Below are 23,945 nucleotides of genomic sequence, written 5' to 3'. Positions count from 1 at the left end.
AGTACAATATTTGCAGAAAGAAAAACATTTCTGCTCACATAGCAAGTACTTACACTGTTTACACCAACATACTGTCGAGAGACTTATCTGAGTCATTAAGAAACTTCAAGTGTGTAGAAACTGTCATTCCTTCATCAAGTTCATTTCCACCTATTGACATAGCCAATGGATGTGGTAGCTAATAAGTGTGGAGGAGAAGGAAATAGCCAAGGGATGCAATTTTGAATTTTAACGTGCAACACTAATATGCAATTGTCGTGATAGAAATAGTGCAAAATTTACATGCAAATGTTAATACTGTCATGCAACCAATTATTTAACAACTGAAACATTTGCCATATTTTAATCCAATCGTGTCACAGAATGGGTGTGGTAGCTAATATATCATAGCCATGGAATTGATTGTGACTTCAGAAACCACTTTGTGTTTTGTCAAAAAGTTCTATGATCTCAAAGAACAAACCGATTAACAACACTTAATTGAGAAGAGCTGTTGCATATGATGTACTATGAAGTTTGTTGTTTCTAGATAAACAGCTCTTGGTTTCAACCTCATTTCTAAGTTTTATTTAAATTTATAATAGCAACTACTGCAAGGAAACCGATCTTCTCAAAAGCTCAACACAAAGTGGTTTCAGAGCAAGTTGGCAAGATGACACAATTAGTTTGCAAAAATATGCTTGACACAATTCTTCATTTTAAATCAGATTTAAGTACTACCATTGTTTCTGCTATAACTGATGATACTCTAGGTTTGAATTTAAAATAACATTCAGTTACCAATTAATATATGTGGCAAAATGTTTCAGTTGTTAAATAATTGGTTGCATGAAAGTATTAACAATTGCATGTCAATTTTGCACAGTTTCTATAACAACAATTGCATATTAGTGTTGCATGTTAAAATTCAAAATTGCATATCAATTTGGGATGGTTTTAGTCATTGCAATAGTTGCATATACGTGTGGAAATATATAACTATTGCAAGCTTTATATCAATTTTTAATACATAGAGCCAATTAATAAATAACAAGGCTTTAAGTTCTATTCATTTCAATTTTTATCATCAATTGGCACTAATGTGTAAATGTGCACCCATAATGTTTTTGATTAAAGTAAACAGGGATTTGAAAAAGCCAGACCCTTGTATAGAAATGAGGTTGAAACCGAGAGCTATTCATCCAGAAACAACATGGACAAAAATGTGGCAGTCCTTTATTTTGAAGGTTGGTGTGCTTTGGTTGGCTTGTAGTATGCTTATTTACTGTGGGGACTATAGCCATGGTAAGTTGCCTTGTTTTTCACTTTACAAAATGGAGAATGGTTGATCTTATTTCGTAATATTTCTTTCTTGAGAAATTTGTTGTTAAAAATGAGAATTTAGAAATCTAGTGGCTAGTTGGCATGGATTTATCATTTTATGTCATCTAATAATTGGAATGTCCTTAAAATCTAAGCAAACAATACTGATTTTGACCTCTGCCTATTAGTCAACAATTACCTTGATCACAAGTCTAGTATATTTTGTTTCCATATTACCATGCCTGTGTTTATGCCTTAAGATTACTAATTCTTTGAGGTTGAACTCTCAACAAGCCTTACATTCGCATACACTGAAAGTGCCAGTTTTCCATTGCTTCATTTTCTCACGGGACACTTTACTATCAATGGCTTTAATTTTTCCAGCTAAGGAGATGTGATCTATTTCAAAATCCCTGGCATGCTATTTTCATCAATGACTAAAGCATTTTGACAATTATTGAAGCAATTTTAATTTGATTTTTTTGTTGACCGGGCATAGGCCTTAAGAATATAAGAGGGGGAGAGTAAATCTATGATTCTTTGATAGTGATAGACTGGGCTAGTCCTAAGGCCATAGATAGCATATACCTCTTCCAGCCACCACACATTTGAGGGCACCGCTACATTCCATTTTATATAGTTTTCCACTTTTTAGGGCATCGCTACATTTGGGTTTACAGAAAAACCTCGAAATCTATCACTGATCCTCTAGCGGGTGGTTGGGAGGCTAATGTTGGTGGGGGTTATAGTTAGATAGTGAAGAAAACTGAATCTGAGCACTATGCAAAACTAGGAGTAGATCCCAACAAGCTGGAAGGAGGCCTTGATGTCTCGAGAGATACAGTGAGCGAAGCTATAGCAAGGTTGGTTAGTTTGTGTTATGTATTATATCTTTGTAGTTTGGAAAAGAATGCTCAACTTGTAGTAACGACTATCTAAAGATTGTAATTTCTCTTTTTAAGTAATAAGAATATTAATACTTTTGTTTAGAAGAGATTTTTAAATATATTGTTAAGATTTTGTCATGTTTGCTAAATGTGATTCTATTATTCTATGATATTACTATTTTCTATTAGTTCTTTTTGAATGTGTATGCAATAGTACTTTTAATCACTAGTTATGCCTTTGTTATGATTCATGATGGGCTTTGTACTTTAACAGTTCTTGCATTCTATTGATGATCTTTGGCTCTCTGTTTCTATCTTCTTGGCTCAGGGTAATCCTTCATGCTATGTTTATCACCATTAGGACTATCACACAACTTAAAGATGCTATGAGATATTTAGAGAGGCAAATGGATGTTTTAAGTTCATGGCTGCTCTATCTTGTCACTTGTCATTATTCACTGGTTTTTCCTTTTTTGAGCCCTTTTGATTGTCATAAACTTTTGACAATTCTATTGTTTATTTTTTTTAATACATTTTTATTGAAAACTACACAAAAATATTTAAAATAAATTGTTTATTTTTTTAATACCTTTTTTAATATTGTCTCTAGAGAGACAATAGTTGAGATCTAAAGAGAGACAATATGATTTTAATCCCAACTATATTATGTTTTATATCATCTCTCTAGAGACAATTTTAAAGACGATAATTTCAGACACTCGATTAAAGACATTTTTTAAAACAATACCAAACTTTGTTTTTGTCTCAAGTTGAAACAATTTCCTCAAAAATTCTCTTAAAACACAAGTGTTAGTGTAGACACCCAAAATTGTCCAATCTAATTAAATAAATTATCTAAGCTTAATTCTTCTATTAATTAAATAAATATTTATTTATTTAATTAATTCAGTTATCCTCTTCTAGCCTTATTTCTCATTTAAATAAATACATTTATTTATTTAAATTATCCTTTTCTTAAATTAAATAAATATCTTATTTATTTAATTGATCTCACTTCTTCTATTAATTAAATAAATCTTTATTTATTTAATTAATTCATTAACCTTCTCTACCCATGACACATGTCATTCATCTCTTAATTCCTACACTACCCACCTCTTTCATTATTTTATTATTTCCTCTACCTACCCTCTAATCATAGCCAACCTCCTTTTTACACCTCTCAATCTTATCCCTCCATTTCATATCGTGTCTTCTATTTAAGGAGATACTCCATTCATTATCAAACCCTAATGAACTACTTGATCAATTGACTACACTACGATCCTACTTGCAACCACATTCCGTTCTTTGTTGAGCTCTTGTGCACATAAAATCTGAAAGCAAATATATCAAGCAAGATCAATGGAGATAGGAAGAATGGAGATCCAAACCCTATTGGACATGTGATGGTATAATCTTTGTGATTTCATTTGATTTGTATTGTCTTAGGTAATCTTCATATGTTATGGTGGATCTTTGTTGTTGTTAGGCTAGGGTTTTGTGGTTGAATTCATTTAGCCTTTCAATATCGTTATTATTGTTATCCATTTTCACCATATACATTTTGGCATGCCTGGTGGGACTCTTGTCCCTTTTGCATTTAACATCCTTGTTGTAGATTTTGTGTTTTGAAGTTGCAAATCTGACATTTTCGGCAGTATTTTGATATTTTCGCGTCTGCATACTTTTGGATCACGTTTTTGACTTTCTGGCGCATCTGCGACATCTGAAATTGCGTCTATGTTATCAACAGTATTTTATTTTGTAGGTTTTGGAAACCGTGTTTGTGTTCTAAAGTCGCGTCTATGGTCCTTTCAGCCGCGTCTGTGTCCAGAAATCGCGTTTGCATTCTGAAATCAGGTCTGTGTTGCACAGAACCACGTCTACATCAGGAAGTCACATCTGTGGTGAGGGTAATTGCGTCTGTGTTCACCAATTTCAAATTTTGAGTTATTGATTTAGTTTTGGGTTTTTGCATTTAATGTTTCAGATCTATTTTATTTTGAGCTAATATTTTCAAATCTAGCTAACAAAATTGGTGCAGCTTGTCTTGAAAGAAAATCGTTTTGTTGAAGGCCCTTATTTTCACAAAGTCTTTTGGGTTTAAAATTTACCTAACTTGTGTGCTTGCAGGAAGGGGTGATTATTTGAAACAATCCAAACTACTAACAACTCTTTGTTGCAGATCCTTGGCAAGGGCTTTTTGGATTTTTATTGTGTGCTTTGTTTTCAATAGACTAGCAAACACTTCAATTGGTACACTAAAATTGAATCATTGTCTTTTGTGTCTTGAGCAATAGAGTCTTTTTGTTTAATCTTTAGAGGGCTTGTCTTCTCGTGTGGTCATTAGGACTACTAGTGAGAAGAGAATGACCCAAGTGGTAGCGAGGAAAACCCACCTCTTTCGAACCACTATAAATAACTGTATTCATGGTGAAAACTATGAAAAGCGTGTGCTGATTAGTTCATACCGACACTATGTCTCCCTATAAACCCGTTTGATCAAATTTATTTGATCAGTTGTAGGGCGTAATCCCTACCGGTTGGGAGCCTTCTGTATTTACAGAGCTGAAAGTGCAACATGTATGGCCACACGAGCAGATGCCCTTACTAGCACCTTTTTATTTTAGAAGCCCAAATCCTTCTAGTTGTTGGGGCAGGAGGTCGAACCTCTGGTAGCGGCCCACACACATACAGTTCTTACTAGAGATACAAAGTTCACCACTAGGAGTTTTCATGGGGGCTAATGCTTGGCTGACCTGAGAAGTGAGTGTCGAGGGTGGAGCCAATGAGGTCAAGCATCTAAGTATCCGCTCTAAATAGCGTAGCCTCGGGGGTAAAACTCCATGTAGGATCAACAACTATTGTCTTGGCCAACCATAAGAATTGTGCTTGACTTGTTTTAAACATTCAAACATTCAAGACCAAACAGCAAAACATTGTGTCTTTTGTGTCTTCAAGTGTATGCAAAAAAAATTTACATCAAACAACACACTTTTTTGGAGTCATTTTGAGTCTAAATACTTGCAAACATTGGGTCTTCATCAACATTATGTCCTCTTATCACAAAAAATAGTCAAATAGTTAGATTTGGTCACAATAAAACAACTTCATAGATTGGAAAAAAATTTACAAAAATCTCAGAAACGCGTCTGTGTTTGACATAATAGCGTCTATGCTGTATAACCGCATCTGCGAATGTCAAAAATGCATCTATGTTTCCAGAATCAGCATTGCACTTTGCAAAAATTTCAGAAACGCGTCTATGTTTCCAGAATCAGCATTGCACTTTGCAAAAATCTACAAAGTGTGTAGAAAATGGAGGACATAAATACACCAAAGCCAACATACACAATGAGAGACATATGTCCCTATCCATTTGACAAAAGCATTCCAATGCCTCTATTTCCTACACACTTTGCGACGCCTAAGTTTGATAAGTATAGAGGAAAAGGGGATCCTAAGGCACACATAAGATAGTTTTTCATAGCTTTCATTGAGGTAGCAGCAGAAGAGACATATTTGATGAGATTATTCCCACAAAGCCTAGGTGATAAAGCTATGGAATGGTTCTCCCAACTCCCACCTGGAATTAAGTCATGGGGTGACTTAGCAAAGGCATTTATTCAACATTTCTCCTACAACATAGAGACAGACATATCAGTCACTACTTTGTGTAACACCAAGCAAAAAGAGGGAGATTCTTTTGCATCATTTTTACAAAGATGGAGGAATCTAGCCAGCAAATGCTCTTGTGAAATTCCACAAAAACAAATGGTAGAGATGTTCACCCAGAATGTTAACAAAGACATTGGTTATGATTTAAGAAAAGCTTGTTTGTCTACCTTTAAGGACGTCATTGAAAAAGGCTTAGCAACAGAAAAGGTCCTAATTGAACAAAGCATCATTAAGATATTCAAGGAAAACAAAGATGACTTTAAAGGAAAAGACAAGCCAAGATTTTGGAATAAAAACAAGAACACAGTCAATGATGGTGTTGTTGATGCCAACACAATGTGACCCAAATTCATCTTTTTGGGATCAAGCTCTACAAACAATCAAGTGAATACTCAAACAACTTCCATATCACGAAGGAAGTACGCCCCATTGGGAGAACCACTTGAGTCAGTCTTCAAGAAGCTAGTGGCAAACAAGGTAATCACAGTTCTAGATTTTCCTCCATATGAACCAAAGGTTAAACCAAATTGGTGGAATGATGATGAGTATTGCGAATTTCATAAGAGCAAGGGTCATAAGATAGGAAATTGTCATCGACTAAAGAACATCATACAAGATCTCATTGATAGAGGTGACATTGAGATTGAGGGACACTCATCCAATCAAGAACATGAGATGTTTAAGTAACCATTCCCAAAGCATGACAAGGGAAAAGCTAAAGCCATAGATGACCAAACCAATTATACTAGAGCATCCTATAACTATGATTCAACTATCAATCACATCTCGATGGACAATTATGTCTCTACCATTATCATCAAGGATAAAACACTTGAGAATTCTACCCAAAGACCCAAGATTGTCCTAAAAGGTGTTGGATCTTCTTCCGAACCTACCTCTGAATGTCATGTTACAACCCGTCAAGGTAAAATCACTTTGCAAGGTGCTCCAGCCAAGAATACCACTTCTTCATCAACTAAGCCTAAGTACGACCTTGTAGAATAGTTAGGGAAGACATGCGCGCTCATCTCCATCCTTGAGCTCTTATGCATATCCCCCGCACATAAAGCCATTCTTGACAAAATCTTGAGAGAAACTATCATTCCTACTAATCTGAACGTGGACCAGTTTCAAGCCATGGTGGGATACCTTTCCATTCCACACTCCCTTACATTCACAAAAGTCGATGATGCCTCTGTAAGCCAACTACATAATGCACCTTTACACATTGAAGCCTTCATACACAAACATCGAATAAAATGAGTCCTGATAGATGGAGGAGCAGGTCTAAACATTTGTACATTGAGCACTATTAAACAATTGGGATATTCAGATAAAGTTGTGAATTCTACAAACAAAATTACCATCAAGGTGTATGATGATGAAGAGCGTTCATCCAAAGGCACAATCACTTTGCCTCTTAGAGTTGGGCCAATTACAAAGGATGTGGTTTGTCAAGCCCTTGACCTGGATCTCACATACAATATATTACTGGGACGCCCATGGATTCATGAAATGAAAGTTATTCCCTCTACATATCATCGATGTGTCAAATTTCCACATAATGGAGTTGAAGTGACCATCAAAGCTGACCCAAATCCATTCATATACTGCAACAATCTATGACCTAGATCAGAAATAACAATTCCAGCCAATCGAGAAGATGTTCCATCTTCAACATATGTGGATCCAGAATCCTTGAAAGCTTCTACATCAAAACAAGCAGAGATCAAAGAAAAATTCAAGTTTAAAGACATGGGATGTGGTGAGTATATCTTTCATGTTGATCAACTCCCGCTATCTCCTAAGAGATTGAGTCGACATGAAAAATCTATAAACAATTTGAAAGGAATTGGGTGTGCACCACCCAGTGTTGTGGCTACTAAGTCTAAATGCAAATCTCCTCTAGTGGTGAAAGCATCTCTTGATATCAATAGTCCTAAGAGTGGTTCCAGAGAAGAATCTATTGAGCGTATTGTCAGCCCTCTTAAGAACTCACATAGCCTTACCATTTCATCCACTCATTCCATTTCCACTCCATTTCTAGACTTGGATCAACAAGAATCACAAAAACCCTTAGTCATTGGGGATCAAGAATCAAGCTTTGAAAAGAAAAATCTAAAAGTCAAAAATAAAGAAAAGTGTTTTAGTCCAAATCAAAATCAAAAGCTATTGGACTCTGCAAAAATCAAAGTCAAGGATAAAAATCCTATGAAAGAAAAAGAACAAGAGTTGATCTCCCCTAATATGAAAATAACTGGGGGCAAAAGTTCTAAAATTTCAATTCAAAAAGCATACTTGTTGATCCTAACTCTCCATCATGCTATCCTACTTTCACTTCTTTTCGCAATGATAAGCCTTCATCACTCATCTAATTGTTCCGCATATCCTTTCCCTTCTGGCGATACATCACGGACCTTTAATGGAGCTTCCTTGAAGGACTTTGTTATTAAGGATGCCCAAACTTCTGTAGGTGACACGCATACGGGCCTACGTAGTCCACACGCTAGTAATTCTATCTGAATTCCTTTATCAAGGAAGACAGACACTCAAGCTACACATCATTCAATCAAGGAACAATGCAACTACAATCATAAAGTCAAGCCTCACACATTTGAGGTAGGGGACTTAGTTCTCATAGAAAACCCCAAAAATTAGCAAGACAGAGAGAAGAAGGGCAAGTTCGAACCAAATTGGCTTGGTCCTTACATCATTACAGCAGCATATGGATCTGGGGCATATCAGCTCTCAACTATAGAAGGTGAACCTTTGGAGGATCCTATCAATAGCATGCACCTTCGCAGGTTCTACACATAGCTCTTTGGAATATCCTAATTCAAAAAATACAAAAAAACTCAAAAATTTCAAAAATACAAAAAAACAAAAAAAAAAAATCGAAATAAGTAAAAAGAAATAATTTCGTCCAATGGTGAAAATCACTTTGGTGGCGCCCTAGGAAAGTACCATGGTAAAAAATGGGTCACCAACGCCATGTGCAGAGACATTGCTCCTCCCTCCTTCAGGATTCACTTTCATCCTTTCACTTTGCACACACTCACAACCTATTCATTCATAACAAACTTACCCATTCCCATCATGGCTTGTTATTGATCTACCCATGATTGGTTAGCCATTCATAATAAACTTCCTTCTTACACCTTTCAATCTTATCCCTCCATTTCATATTGTGTCTTCTATTTAAGGGGATACTTTCTTCATTATCAAACCCTAATGAACTACTTGATCAATTGACTACACTATGATCCTACTTGCAACCACATTCCGTTCTTTGTTGAGCTCTTGTGCACATAAAATCTGAGAGCAAATATATCAAGCAAGATCAATGGAGATAGGAAGAATGGAGATCCAAACCCTATTGGACATGTGATGGTATAATCTTTGTGATTTCATTTGATTTGCATTGTCTTAGATAATCTTCATATGTTATGGTGGATCTTTGTTGTTGTTAGGCTAGGGTTTTATGGTTGAATTTATTTAGCCTTTCAATATCATTATTATTGTTATCCATTTTCACCATAAACCTCCCTTTTCACCTCCCTTCCCATCCATAATAAATCAGATCCTATCTGTGGCTAAGGCAAATCCTACGTCTAGTGATGGGTGTGGAACTGAGAATATCACATGTTTCGAGGAGTACAGTTTCTTCCAGCTTCCTTCAATCTATCCACGCACAATTCGCAATAAAGCAACATTTGCATCACAGATCCATAATAAAGTTTCATCTTCTCCACAATAAAGTATCAGTTGCATGGATTCAATCAATTTCAGATGAGACATAGCAGCAATAATGGGCTTCAACAAAATCAAATCTTTCAACAGACTTAGACAACATTTGGTTCCGTGCTGTCTATCCTTTTTGTGAAAGTAAACATTGTGACCACAATCAAATAAGACTTATACAAGTGACAAGAGACACTAAACTTGAGGGCTATAGTGGATGTTGGTGTCGAGTCTTGGTTTTCTTTTGATTTCATCTTTTTTGGTGACATGTCTTTTAGCTTTTCTGGGATGTCTCTGACTAGAGATTCTATCTCCAGGATGTCTTTGACTAGAGAGGCAAGGATGGGGTATCATCACCTATTTGTATTTCCTGTCTGTGGATTGTCTCTTAGTAATGCTATGACTTGTCCAAGGATATGAGGACACTGTGAGTCTAGTATGAACTGGGGCATTCCTTGTTTGTGACTGTCTTATCTCCATGCAAACAGGTACAATGACTTTCTAGGTTGAACATATGCCTCAATTGACATAACCTACTTGCCATAATAAATCTCAATGATGATAATGCACCAGAAGCTCTTTCACTTTCATATCTTCTATCTTTCATCCCCCTTTTTTGATTGACTTCCATCGTCCTTCTCAAGTCCGTGTAGTCCGCTATCACATGACTGAGTATAATGACACACCAAAAATATTTGCATTTCATGTAGTTGCACCTACATTACCACATATAAGCATTTCATACATACATATAGATATCACAACTGCATTACATCTTGCACATAACATATGTTAACACATTTTATATTCTCATCATGTAAATCATCATTTGCATTATCATATTCATTTGCATTACATACATTCACATTTGCATCATGCATACACATATAAAACATAAAAGAACAAAAATATATTGCATTGCATCATGTACATATTTGCATCCATGTCATAAACATCACATAAAACATACATCATGAAAAATCTCATCACATAGGTACACATGCATATAGCTACCGCAAAGATGAATCATCTCATATATATATATATATATATATATAAAGTGTCATGATACAATGATGTCAAAATCATATGGCTACAATCACCCGAAGGTGTCTACATCATCATACAAAAATGATACAATACTGATACAAAGGGATCCCTCTACGGTTATGATGAACTCCCTCCCTCGAAGCCACTTGGCCTTAATGAAATCTAAGCCTCCGAAGGACCCACCCCAGGATCATCCCACCTGTCCCCTCTATCTAGTGGTGGTGGAGGACCCATAACCCCACCACTAGATGCCTGTCTCCTCTGGCTCCCTCCCGTAGCTGTCGCTGTCCGCGATGGTCTATGCAAGCTCCTAACCCGCTGATCAGCTAGCACTGCACCATAATAGAGATCCCACCAGTAGGCAATCTCCTCTCCTGCCTGTAGAACATAGGCATATCCAACCCCTATGTCCTCTACTACCTGCTTCCCAGCCCTCAGTGCGGTCTCAGCCTTTGTGTAACGTTGAATGGCTTGGTCTTGCTCCCGCTCAGTATCTCTGAGCCGCCTCCTGAGCCTATCCCCCTCCCTCTCCAGGTCCTAGATCTCATCTGCCTGTCCCTGGCAGATCTCCCTCAGCTCAGTTAGCTCATCCTCCTCTGCCTCGGCCCCTTGTGGCTCTCCTTGTATGGGTGCCTGCCCCTATGCCTACCCTTGTGCCTGTGCTTATACTAGTGCTTGTACTAGTACTTGTCCCTGTACCTATCCCTGTACCTGCACCTGTCTGGGACCCTTTGCTGATGGCACCTGCAGTGGTAATCCATCGCGATCTCTCACCACCCGAGCCTGCCTATCCTCTCCACCCTCCCTCTGCGGTGCAACCCTCCTCTCTCCAACTGCTCCCCTCCTCCTCTATCGACCTTTTCCACCATCATCTTCATCATCATCATCATCCCCATCCCCACCACCATCTCCATCTAATAACTCTCCTCGATCTGTCAGGCGTGGGAATGGATGCTCGGCCTAGTATGCTGTGTACTTGGCATCCATGCTGGCATCCTCGATCTCTGGCCACATGTCCTAGGGTAAGGGCATCATCTCTACAAGCTGTGTAACAGCCTGATCATATGATAGTAAGGGTTTAAACTGTGCCTGATCCCTGACAGTCTGTGCATACATGCCTAAGCTCCATGGCATCCCGTGAATCCTATCGAACTGCCTGCCCACCCTATCTACTAGCTGCCTCTCCAATACATAAGGCATCCGTCCAATTAGATACATACTCTAGAAGGTGTAGGGAAGCTCTACCGCATCATCCTCCCACTACTCACATCCCAAGTATGGCCTCCATAAGACCATGTCAATATCATCAATCACCCATCGCTAGTGCTCTAACCTACCAATTCATCACTGCGACGTGATCATGTCATATAAGTGTACAAAACTATGCCCATGACCTCTGCCTCTAAAATGTATCGGTCTCGTCACTGGCAGATGATCATAAGCCCACACTTGTAACAATGTCACCCCGCAGCCCAATCCCACTGACCCATGGTACACAAACTGATGCAACTCATAGTACAAGTGTGCTAGCACACACGGTCCCCAGGCATATCTGGTGTGCTGTGTCACTAGTGTCTCCAGTGCTCCTCCCCAGCCCACAGCCAACCCTCATGTCGCTCTATCAGGACACAAGAACCCATTAATCACTCCTCCTATCACTACTAGCAGTGCTAACCCTATAGCTATCATAGTGTCCCAAACCACACGTCCTGCCCTCATCTCCAGTCCTGGGTCCCGGAACACTTGTCTCAGGGCCTCTTTGTCTCCATCTCGATCGTAGGGAATTAGCTCCCCATCGATCGATATCCTCAAGATCCTGTATGCATCCTCTAAGGTGACTATCATCTCACCCATCGACAAATGAAAGGTACAAGTCTCAGAGTGCCACCTCTCCGCCAGTGCAGTCAGCAGTCCCATGTTCACCCGAAACTCAGGCACATACAAAATATGTCTGAGACCCATAGCCTCGATCGCAACTTAGTCCTCAAATGTTAGCTCAGGTCGCAATCTCTATGTCGACGGGAATCTCTCCCGTGACTCCAACATTGGCAAATACTCCTACAGTCAAGCAAATCAATCATATTAGTCATCATGGCATTCAATGTTCATCACAAAATGCTACTTTTTATCTAAGTGCATATGGCTACCTATCCTAGTGACACTCACTGTTCATCACAAAGTGTTGCTATTTATCCTAGTGGTACTCCCTGCTCATCACAAAGTACTACGTGTTTGGTACTCCCTGTTCATCACAAAGTACTACGTGTTTGGCACTCCTTGTTCATCACAAAGTGCTACTCACATTTGCACTCCCTATTCATCACAAAGTGCTGCTCACATTTGCACTCCCTGTTCATCACAAAGTGCTGCTCATATTTTAGTACTCCCTGTTCATCACAAAGTACTCTATCTTGGTACTCACTGTTCAGCACAAAGTGCCTTGATCTATTCTAGTCTTCCCTAGAGGACCTGCTTGAGTGTATCCTCTCAGTAGCTTATCCAATCAACAGCGTATGTTTATCAAAGAACTGTCGATTTGACCTAGAAGACAAAAATTCATATTTTTGGATACAAACGCGCTTGAAGACTACACAGACGCGCCTAAAAAACACAGACATGCCTGAAAGACACAAACGTGCCTATGCTCTGCACAGACGCGCCTGGGTGACATAGACGTGGCTTTTTTGGTATAAACGCGCCTACAAATCACAGACGCGGCTGCATTTGGCACAGACATGTTTTCCACCATAGACGCGCCTGGCACAAACACAGACGCACCTAGCGAGCATAGACGCGCCTAGCACCAACGCAGACAGGCCTAGACATTTTTTTGGCATTTTTGGACCCTAACCTAAAGCACATTTATTGCCCTATCTACCATGCATTAATGACAATAATAAATGCAATAAAGTACGAGGAGGTTTTGCGATACTTACTAGCTCTCTTGCCTCTACTGGCCTCTGAAATCGGCGAATGCGATCGAATCTGTGAACAAAAGCCATCGCTGCTGACTGCTGCTACTCTATTTTCGCTCTGCACTCTGCTCTCATGGATGTGTAGATGACAATGAGGATGTATTTTCCCCTGTGGTCTATCTTATAGTCTACCCTACCTCTAGCCCTAGCCCTCATTTCCCAAGTCAGTCTTCATTATCCCGTGACTCTGTCACTTTATTTGGTCAGTCTATTCTAGCCATTCTTTCTTATCGAGAGATTGTCTGCAATCTTTTCAGACATTTTTTCATCCCATCTCTCGAAAGGGCATATCATTCCCATCTTGGGGCAACTCTGTATCAGTTCATCTTATCTTCTTTGAATCAACGCGACAAGCTGCATTGTCTCAAAGAGGGGCAAAATGTAGACACTCAAAATTGTCCAGTCTAATTAAATAAAATATTTTATTTATTTAATTATCTAAGCTTAATTCTTCTATTAATTAAATAAATCTTTATTTATTTAATTAATTCAGTTATCCTCTTCTAGCCTTATTTCTCATTTAAATAAATACATTTATTTATTTAAATTATCTTTTTCTTAAATTAAATAAATATTTTATTTATTTAATTGATCCCACTTCTTCTATTAATTAAATAAATCTTTATTTATTTAATTAATTCATTAACCTTTTCTACCCATGACACATGTCATTCATCTCTTAATTCCTACACTATCTACCTCTTTCATTATTTTATTATTTCCTCTACCTACCCTCTAATTATAGCTGACCTCATTTTTACACCTCTCAATCTTATCCCTCCATTTCATATTGTGTCTTCTATTTAAGGAGATACTTCCTTCATTATCAAATCCTAATGAACTACTTGATCAATTGACTACACTATGATCCTACTTGCAACCACATTCCGTTCTTTGTTGAGCTCTTGTGCACATAAAATCTGAAAGTAAATATATCAAGCAAGATCAATGGAGATAGGAAGAATGGAGATCCAAACCCTATTGGACATGTGATGGTATAATCTTTGTGATTTCATTTGATTTGCATTGTCTTGGATAATCTTCATATGTTATGGTGGATCTTTGTTGTTGTTAGGCTAGGGTTTTGTGGTTGAATTCATTTAGCCTTTCAATATCATTATTATTGTTATCCATTTTCACCATATACAGTTAGTATCAAAAAAAATCTAACTCAACTAACATTATCAATGCTAATAACTCAGAACGTGATAAATCTACCAAGTTGTTTAAAATCACAGCATATCTATTGAAATTTCGGATTATATTTAAAATCGGCACCGTTTATATATGAAATCGTGAATAAATATATATGCCACTGTTTGGATAAGCTGTTAATTAGATAATGGCGTTAAATACTCGTGATTGACCACTTCCTATATTCGCATAGATAATTAGTTGCAACTATGATTTTGTTGCTGTATTCTGTCATAGAAGTTTTGAAGACCATTTATTTAATTAGAAAGACATTGGATTTGAGTTGTGTTTTTTATTTTTATCTTTCAAACCATTGCAGATGCCTCCATATAGAGGTATATATTATTGATTTTTTTTATGTTCATCTTATATTCTTTCCATCCCTGTTTTCTGTAGTAAGAGATTTTTTTTTATTGTTTTCGTTCTCTTGATCTGACATTCTTTCCATCACGTAAGAATTTTGTTTTCTTCGATATAGTAACAATATTTAGATTTCATTGAATTTGTTTTTAGCAGGATATTTTGAAGTTCCTGTTGCAAAGTTTGTAAAACTCAATTCAGATTTATAATGGTTGTTGTAAGTTTTTCTTCTTTCTGTTAATAATATTTTCTTTTTGTTCATGTTTTCCCATTTTTTATCACATTGATTTTTTTTGATTTTTTTTCCAGATTAATTGGAAATTATTTTTTCAAGTTTGCAATTAAACTCACTTCAGTTTTTGCATCTTTATTTAGGAACCTTTTATAATGGTGCCTTTCTCCTTTGAAATAATGACCACCACATTTTTGGTAGCTATGCTCCTTGGATAAACCATCAAATAGCTCTTTTCAGTTTGAACCAAAATGCTATTGTAACTGACACTGAAATGTTAAAAAAAAATTACTATGTATATCCTGTACATCTTTGGAATTGTTTAAACTAAGAAGAATCTTCATACAAGCTTTTCATTTGAATGAAATTTTTTTCCCTTGTATATATCATATAGTACAACACTCTTTTCTCTGACATCTGATACTATTTTGGATTGGACTCCAAAACTGACAATAAAAATTTGAAACCCAATTCCACAACTGATTGAATTCTTTACTTGATTATCAAATCTCATATTCTATCACCAATTTGGTAACATAGTATAAAACTAATTACAAAAAATTTAGAGAACTCTTAAAATATTTAAATAACGGTTTTTTGACAGCAACTTTTTGTCACATTCAATGACCACAAATTTCAACATAATTGTAGGTTGATTACAGTCAGAAACGAAAGAAAAACTCTAAAATTACTCTGGAGTAAAAAGTGGGTTAAATATGGATTTCTTTATCATGCTGTTACCGGTAATTAAAATGTCCGTAGTTTTTTTTGTGAAATTTAGAGAGCGATTATTTGAATATAATGGTTGCGATTTAAATTTATGACGGTAAATGAAGGAGAAACTTTCATCTGTGTTAAAAAAAATTAAATTAAATATTAACTTTTATTAAAGAAAAAGGAGTTGGAATTTTCCCTAGGGATGAATGATGCGTTGGAGTGAAGAAATCCTTGGAGTGAAAAAATCCATAAGGTCAAGTATTATGGAGTGGTCACAAGCCTTCAATGGCTCATCTTCGCATCTTTGGATGCTTGGCATATGTGTATATTCCATATCAAAAGGGGAGGAAGTTGGATACCAAATCCCAACTTAGTATTTTTGTGGGCGACTGTACTGGAACTAAAGGCTACAAATTCTATAATCCCGAGACAAAGCAATGGATAGTTAGTTGGGATGTGATTTTTGATGAAGGGGGAGTATGGCAGTGGAAAGATGATGTGCAAAAAAATCCATCAATAATCATAAACATGGAAGATAATTGTGTTCCTCTTCCTCTCCCCACAAGCTCAAGTGAAAGTTCTAGCTCCAGTTCCAATCCTCCAAGCTCACCCAGTTCTTCAAGTAGCACAAACTCAGGTGAAGATCCACCTCCACCATCACCTCCATCATCCATTCCAAGAAAGGTACGAAGTTTGGTTGATATTTATTAGAGGAGTACCAATATAAATCCAGTTGTTAATTTTTCTTTGTTTAGTACAATTAAAGCTAAACCTTCTGTGTATGAAGAAGCAGTGAAAGAACTCATATGGGTTAATGCTATGAATGATGAAATAAATTCCATTCATAAGAATAATACTTGAGAATTAGTTACACTTACCAAAGGTAAGCAAGTGATTGGTGTGAAATGGATTTACAAAGTCAAATATCATGTGGATGGTTTAGTAGAATGCCATAAGGCAAGACTAGTTGTTGAAGAGTTTGCACAAACTCCTAGAGTGGATTATGCAGAAAATTTTGCTCCTATGGCTCGACTTGACATGGTCAATATTATATTGGCTATTGTAGCACAATACAAGTGGCCAATATTTCAGATGGATGTGAAATCAGCATTCCTTAATGGTTACATAGATGAGAAAGTTTATGTGGAACAACCTATGGGTTATGAAGCTCCATAAAAAGAACACTTAGTTTACAAGTTGAAGAAAGCCTTTTATGGGTTGAAGCAAGCTCCTTATGCCTAGTATGGTAGGATTGACAATTATTTCATGAAGAAAGGATTCAACAGAAGCCACTCAGAGGCCACCTTATATGTCCAACGTATTGGTAATGATATTCTCATAGTTTGCCTCTATGTTGATGATTTGATTTATATAAGTAATAGCAAAGCTCTCATGGAGAAGTTTCAAGCATAAATGAAACAAGAGTTTCAAATGTTCGATCTGAGACTTATGCACTATTTTCTTGGTGTGGAAGTATAACAAACATCACAAAGTATATTTATATCTCAATCCAAGTATATAGCTGATTTATTGAGGAAGTTTGACATGGTGACGTGCAAACAATTTGCAACCCCCATAGCCCTTGGTTCGAAACTAACCAAGGAAGATACTAGTCCCAAGATTGATGTGACTCGATATAGGAGTTTGGTTGGTCGCCTCATGTACCTCACAACCATGAGACTTGATATTATGTATGTTGTGAGCCTCGTATCTCGGTTCATATAGGATCCACATGAGTCACATTGGCAGGCTGCTAAAAGAATTTCGAGGTATGTGAGTGGTACACAAAATTTTGGCATTCAGTATTCTCCCATTGACAAGTTTGAACTAGTTGGTTATACAAATTCAGATTGGGTCAATTCAGTGGATGATAATAAATCAACATCTAGTTATGTATTTTCATTTGGCTCTAGAGTTGTATCTTGGAATAGCAAGAAATAGGCAACAATGGCTTTTTCTTGAACAAAAGCAGAATACATCACAGCTTCATCAACAAGTTCTCAAGCAGTATGGATACGCGGGATATTGACAGATCTATATTTGGTTCCAGAACATCCAACCACCATCTATTGTGATAACAATAGTACTATAGCCATGACAAAGAATCATGTGTTTCATGCCAAAATGAAGCACATCGAGATCTGTCATCATTACATTCGTGACTTGGTTCAAGATGGACAAGTGGAGTTGTAGTTTCGTCCTTCATTTGAACAAGTTGCTGACAGTCACAGCGTTTGCTACTTTCATAATTCAATTGGGACTTACCTCCATTCATCATTCAAGGGGAGTTTGAAGATAAGGATGAATGATGTGTAGGAGTGAAGAAATCCTTGGAGTGAAAAAATCATGTTTTTTGTTTTTGTTTTTGTGTTTTAGTTTCATCTTTATGTGCTAAATAAAATAGTAGAACTACTACGTAAACCATGGGTTTTTCATTGGTTTTTTAAAATTTATAATCTTTCTGGAATTTACAATGAAGCCAAAAACTATATGAATTTTTTTTGAGCAAGACTGTTTCCGCCTCTTTCTCACAGAAAACTAAGATGGTTGGGCTAGCTATAACTCATATTTATAGTTAAAATTGATCTAAATGCCGAAAATAAAAACTGAAAAAAAGAAAAGCCAAATTTTAGAACAATATACATTGTAAAATTGCAAGATAAAAGTAGTATGCACAATTATAGTCCAACAATCAGAGTGAAAATAATTAGCTATGGAGATCTTCATCAAGCCGTCCCATAGAAATATTTAAGCTATTAAACAATACCCTATCAAAGAATCGGTATTCCATCATCAAATTCCACACATTTGTTATTATTGATTGAGCAATATAGGTACATCGGATAAGTCTTTGCATGCAAACACATGCCAAGGGAGCATAAAATTCTGCGATACTCCGAAGTACCCAAGAATCGGAGTTCTTTATCTCTCTATCCAGGGAGTATAGAACTTTGTGAAACTCCGAAGTAGCGAAGAATCAGAGCTCTTTAAATTATAATATAGTTTTTATTTTATATATTTGATATTGAAATAAATATGAATTTTTTTTCCATGTTTTTATTTGTTATAATCAATTTAATTATTATCAAATAAATTTTTATTTTTTTCATTTCATTTTACTTATTTGTTATTCTCTTTAGAATTGTATTTTTATAAATCTTATTGATGTTTTTGAAAATTTAAAGTTTCAAAATTGTTATGTTTTGATGTTGTGTCGTATTATATATTAAAATAGTTTAATTTATTTTTGATAATTAGAGAAGGAATATATATTATGCAACAAGACCTCCTAAAAATGAAATATCTTTTCAAGGGCTACACTCTTCTTTAGAAATTTGTTTCACCATATCTTGAGATTGGAGACACGGACTTAGGGCATGTTGACATCCCAAAAATTTTAGAGAGTGTTCATAATGAAGGAAACAGAGTGAATTTGGCCTAACATTTAGCCAATATAGGATTGGTTGAAGCAGTTGTCATTCTAGTGTTTGTGCAATCTCGTGAGTTGGTTTTGACTTGTGCAAATCACTATGATCAAGGTCAAAGGAAGATATTTGGACCCTCTGGTGAAGTAATACTAGATAATAATCCAAAGATGATAGAAAGAGTCTTTTACATCCCTCCACATAGTAATTATGAAGCAATTGATATGAAGAAAGCAATAACGTACTTTGAAGAGAAAAACAAAGAAGAGACCAATTTCATCAATGATAAGTTGCTTCTTGTACCTAGAAAAGCAACTCAAAAGATTGCAAAAGCACAACACGGGAGTGAATTCTAAGATGATGCCAAGGATTTCATCACTCTCCTCAATAGAGTGTATTGAAGCCCAAATGCCAAAGGCTTCTATCATTGGATGTGTTATTACATTTTAAAGATATCAAAGAACAAGAAGATTGATTGGGGAACCATACTTAGTGATAACTTGCATTAAAAATTAATGAACATGCTTGAGACCAAGAATTTTTTTTTGACTTCTTATTTAGTGTACTTATTGGCTTACCAAGCCAACTTCCTAGGGTTGAAAAGAGTTGGCAATGTCTAGTTCGAAGATACAAGAATTTATCAATATTATCCCCAACTTGAGCTAAAAGAAAGCAAGAAAAACTACTATATAATTAATGATGCTTTCATTTTCTATATAATAAGGATGCTTGAGAATGATTTGGGGAAAAGGGTATCTTCAGAAGCAATAGTGCAATTTAAAACATTCACATGCATTAGAGTTGCAAGATTTGACAAAAAACTGTACAAGCTACCAAGGTATCCCTCAGACAGATTAATATTTCTAGAGATTTACATATAGGTGGCATAGATTTCTAAGTTCATTGCCAACAAGCATAAGTCAACATTTGTGTTCCCCATCAAGTTCGGTGTATACTCTTGTCCAAACATGTAAGCAACAAAGACAACATAACTTGATATGTCTCCTCTAACCATTTATTTACTTGGATATGTGAGAACAAGATTTGATCCCATTGGTAGAATCATTCCAATAATAGGAGTACATTCTAAACATGAACCTGCCATTAAGGATCATTGGACTAACTATTTGGATGAGAATGAAGTAAAAATCAAATATTTTTGTAGATTAAGTGTAAACATGATGAGAGCAAATAATTTTGGTCAAATACCAGAATATTTGGAAGATGATGGAAAACTTTTAAATCCAAAATATAACAGAAAGAGGATTTATGACAAACCAATAGATGGATTGAATTGGTCTATTGTATGTTAGCATTGACAAAACCGGTTAATCTAGAGAACCGGTATATGTGCTGAGATTTGTTGTTGATGTCTAACACTGACCGGTAGAGTGGTGTATTTGAATAGAAAAGGTGAAGACTTGTAAACACATGGAAACAACATAAGAGACAGATGACCAAAGTTAAATCAGCTCAAGAGAAGACAAACTAAGCTAACTGGGCTATCACTCAAGAAGATTGGCGTTGAGGTCAGATCTTCAAGTTGGTCATTCGGATGATGATGAAGTTACAAAAGGTGACTTAGAAAACAAGGCTTGAGGTTGTCTACAAACCAAAACCTCATTGGAAAATAGGGAAAGACACTTGATGTTAGCACAACAAACCATCAATAAAAGGATGAACCGATAATATAAAGTGCAACGGTATACCTGTACACTGGTGAGGCAGAAAGAAGATAGGTAATCACCATAAATCTAAGAGCAGTGATCGGTTATTGAGTTGCGGTGAAAAAAGGTGAGTTGGTGAGCTTATGTCTACACCAAACTAAAAGTTGGTGAAGTCAACTTCAGTCATCATGCAATTAAGCCATGATTACCTGCAGATTTTCTGGTTCACATTTATATGACTGAACCCGACCCTGAAGTCACTATTTTTGGGGGATATAGTGGCAAAATTGGTTGAGTAGCTGGCAAAGTTGTTGCACGATGCACAAAGAAAGAGTGGGAGATTTTGAATTTGAAATTATCCGCAATTTGTGATTGCATTGATTAAGGAAACACCTAAAGGTGACAACAAAGAATGTATAAAATATTTTGAGTTCATTCAAAATATTTTTGATCATAAAATTTTTAAAGTAAAGATCTTGCAGAAGGCGATCCAAAGTGAAGACCGGAGTGAGATGTAGTGTTAAAAGATTTAGCAAAGAAGAGAGTGTGTGAGGTAGACTAGCAGAGTGTAGAGTTGAGGATCAGAGGACCGATAGAGTGCAGAGCCGAGGGTTAGAGGACTGGCAGAGTGCAGAGCTGAGAGTCAGACAACTGACAAAGTGTAGAGTCAAAGTTTTTAAGAAAAAAATTGACACTGGTTGCACTCACCACATGACCAGTGATAGAAACAAATCCCTTAGCATGGAGGATTGCAATGGAGAAACTATGAGATTTGGAAATGATGCTCCTTGTGCAGTAAAAGGTAAGGGATCTATAGCCCTAAATGATAAAACAAATTGTGAAGATGTTTATTGGGTAGAAAGGCTAAAATAAACTCTATTCAATGTTTCACAACTTAACAATAAGGGTTAGTGGTTAGAATTCAATGAAGGAATATGTAAAATAAATGACAAATTAGGAAGTCTGATTGCTACTGATAAATAGTCTAGAGGCAATCTATTTCATCTAGACACCACCATAAGAAGTTGTCTAATGGCAAAGGTAGAAGATAGTTGGTTGTGGCACAAAAGACTATGTCATGTTAACTTTGATAGCATAGCAAAAATCAGTAAGATGAAGTCTGTCAGAGGCATGCCTAATCTAGTGAAACCTGAAAATGCTATGTGTAGAGAGTGTCAACTAGGAAAGTTGGTCGAGTCTAGTTTCAGTAGCAAATCTTTTTCATCAGAAAATGTGCTGGACTTAGTTCATACAAACCTATGTAGTCCTATGAGAACCAAGAGTTTATATGGAGACCGTTGTTTCATGTTGTTTGTGGATGACTTCTCAAGAATGATGTGGGTCATATTCTTCAAAGAAAAATCTGAAGCCTTTCACATGTTTAAAGTCTTTAAGGCTCGAGTAGAGAGAGGAACCAATAAGAATTTTATATGTCTAAGATCAGATAGAGTAGGAGAGTTCACATCTCAAGAGTTCATGAATTACTGTGAAGAATAGGGGACTATGAGATAGATGTCTACACCCAGAACACATCAGTAGAATGGGGTTTTTGAAAGAAGGAACAAAACTCAATATTGATTGTGTGAGGACTTTGATGATATAGAAGGATATTCCACATATCTTATGGAGAGAACAAGTGGGCACTGTTATGTACACCTTGAACTGGATACAGATAAAGAAAAGGACAAATAAAACTCCCTATGAATTATGGTGTAGATACTTACCTAATGTCTATTATTTCAAAGTATTTGGAAGTAGGTGCTATATCAAGAGGGATGAGTACTCTAGAAAATTTGATCCCAAGAGTGATGAAGGAACAAAACTCATTATTGATTGTGCGAGGACTTTGATGATACAGAAGGATATTCCACATATCTTATGGAGAGAACAAGTGGGCACTGTTATGTACACCTTGAACTAGATACAGGTAAAGAAAAGGACAAATAAAACTCCCTATGAATTATGGTGTAGATACTTACCTAATGTCTATTATTTCAAAGTATTTGGAAGTAGGTGCTATATCAAGAGGGATGAGTACTCTAGAAAATTTGATCCCAAGAGTGATGAAGGAACCTTCTTAGGTTACTCCAAAAAAAGTAAGACATGTCGATGTTTAAACAAAAGAAGTGGTAAGATTGTGGAGAGTGCAAATGTTAGAGTAGATGAGTACTCTGATAAAAATGAACGGGATAGCAAGAGTGAGCCATAGGACTATAAAGGGTTCGAGTACACTACACTGGTGGAACCTGCTGAAGAGGATTATGTGTAAGTGGCAAGAGAAGAATCTTGTGAAGTAGAACTTGTACAATGAAAATATCATTGGTGACAAAGATGTAGGACTACTAACCAGAAGAAGAGAAAGAGAGAATGCATGTCTGCTCTCCATAATTGAGCCCAAAAAAAAAAAAGGAGGATCTAAAAGATGATGAATGGATCAAAGCCATGGAAGAAGAACTAGAGAAGATTGAGAAAAATGAAACATGGACTCTAGTGCCCAGACTGCAAAACAAAAATGTAATTGGCACTAAGTGGGTGTTTAGAAACAAAATGGATGAAACCGATAAAGTGATAAGAAACAAAGGAAGATTAGTCTGCAAAGGCTATACTTAGGAAGAAGGTTTGAATTATTGAGAAACCTTCGCACTGGTGGCCAGGCTGGAAGGGGTCAAAATTTTGCTCATCTATGCTGCTTACAAAAATTTCAAAGTCTCTGA

The sequence above is a fragment of the Cryptomeria japonica genome, chromosome 5 (genome assembly GCF_030272615.1).
Source record: "Cryptomeria japonica chromosome 5, Sugi_1.0, whole genome shotgun sequence".
Classification (NCBI taxonomy): Eukaryota; Viridiplantae; Streptophyta; class Pinopsida; order Cupressales; family Cupressaceae; genus Cryptomeria; species Cryptomeria japonica.
The sequence above is the reverse complement of the archived record's forward strand: the minus strand, read 5'-3'. Positions refer to the sequence as shown.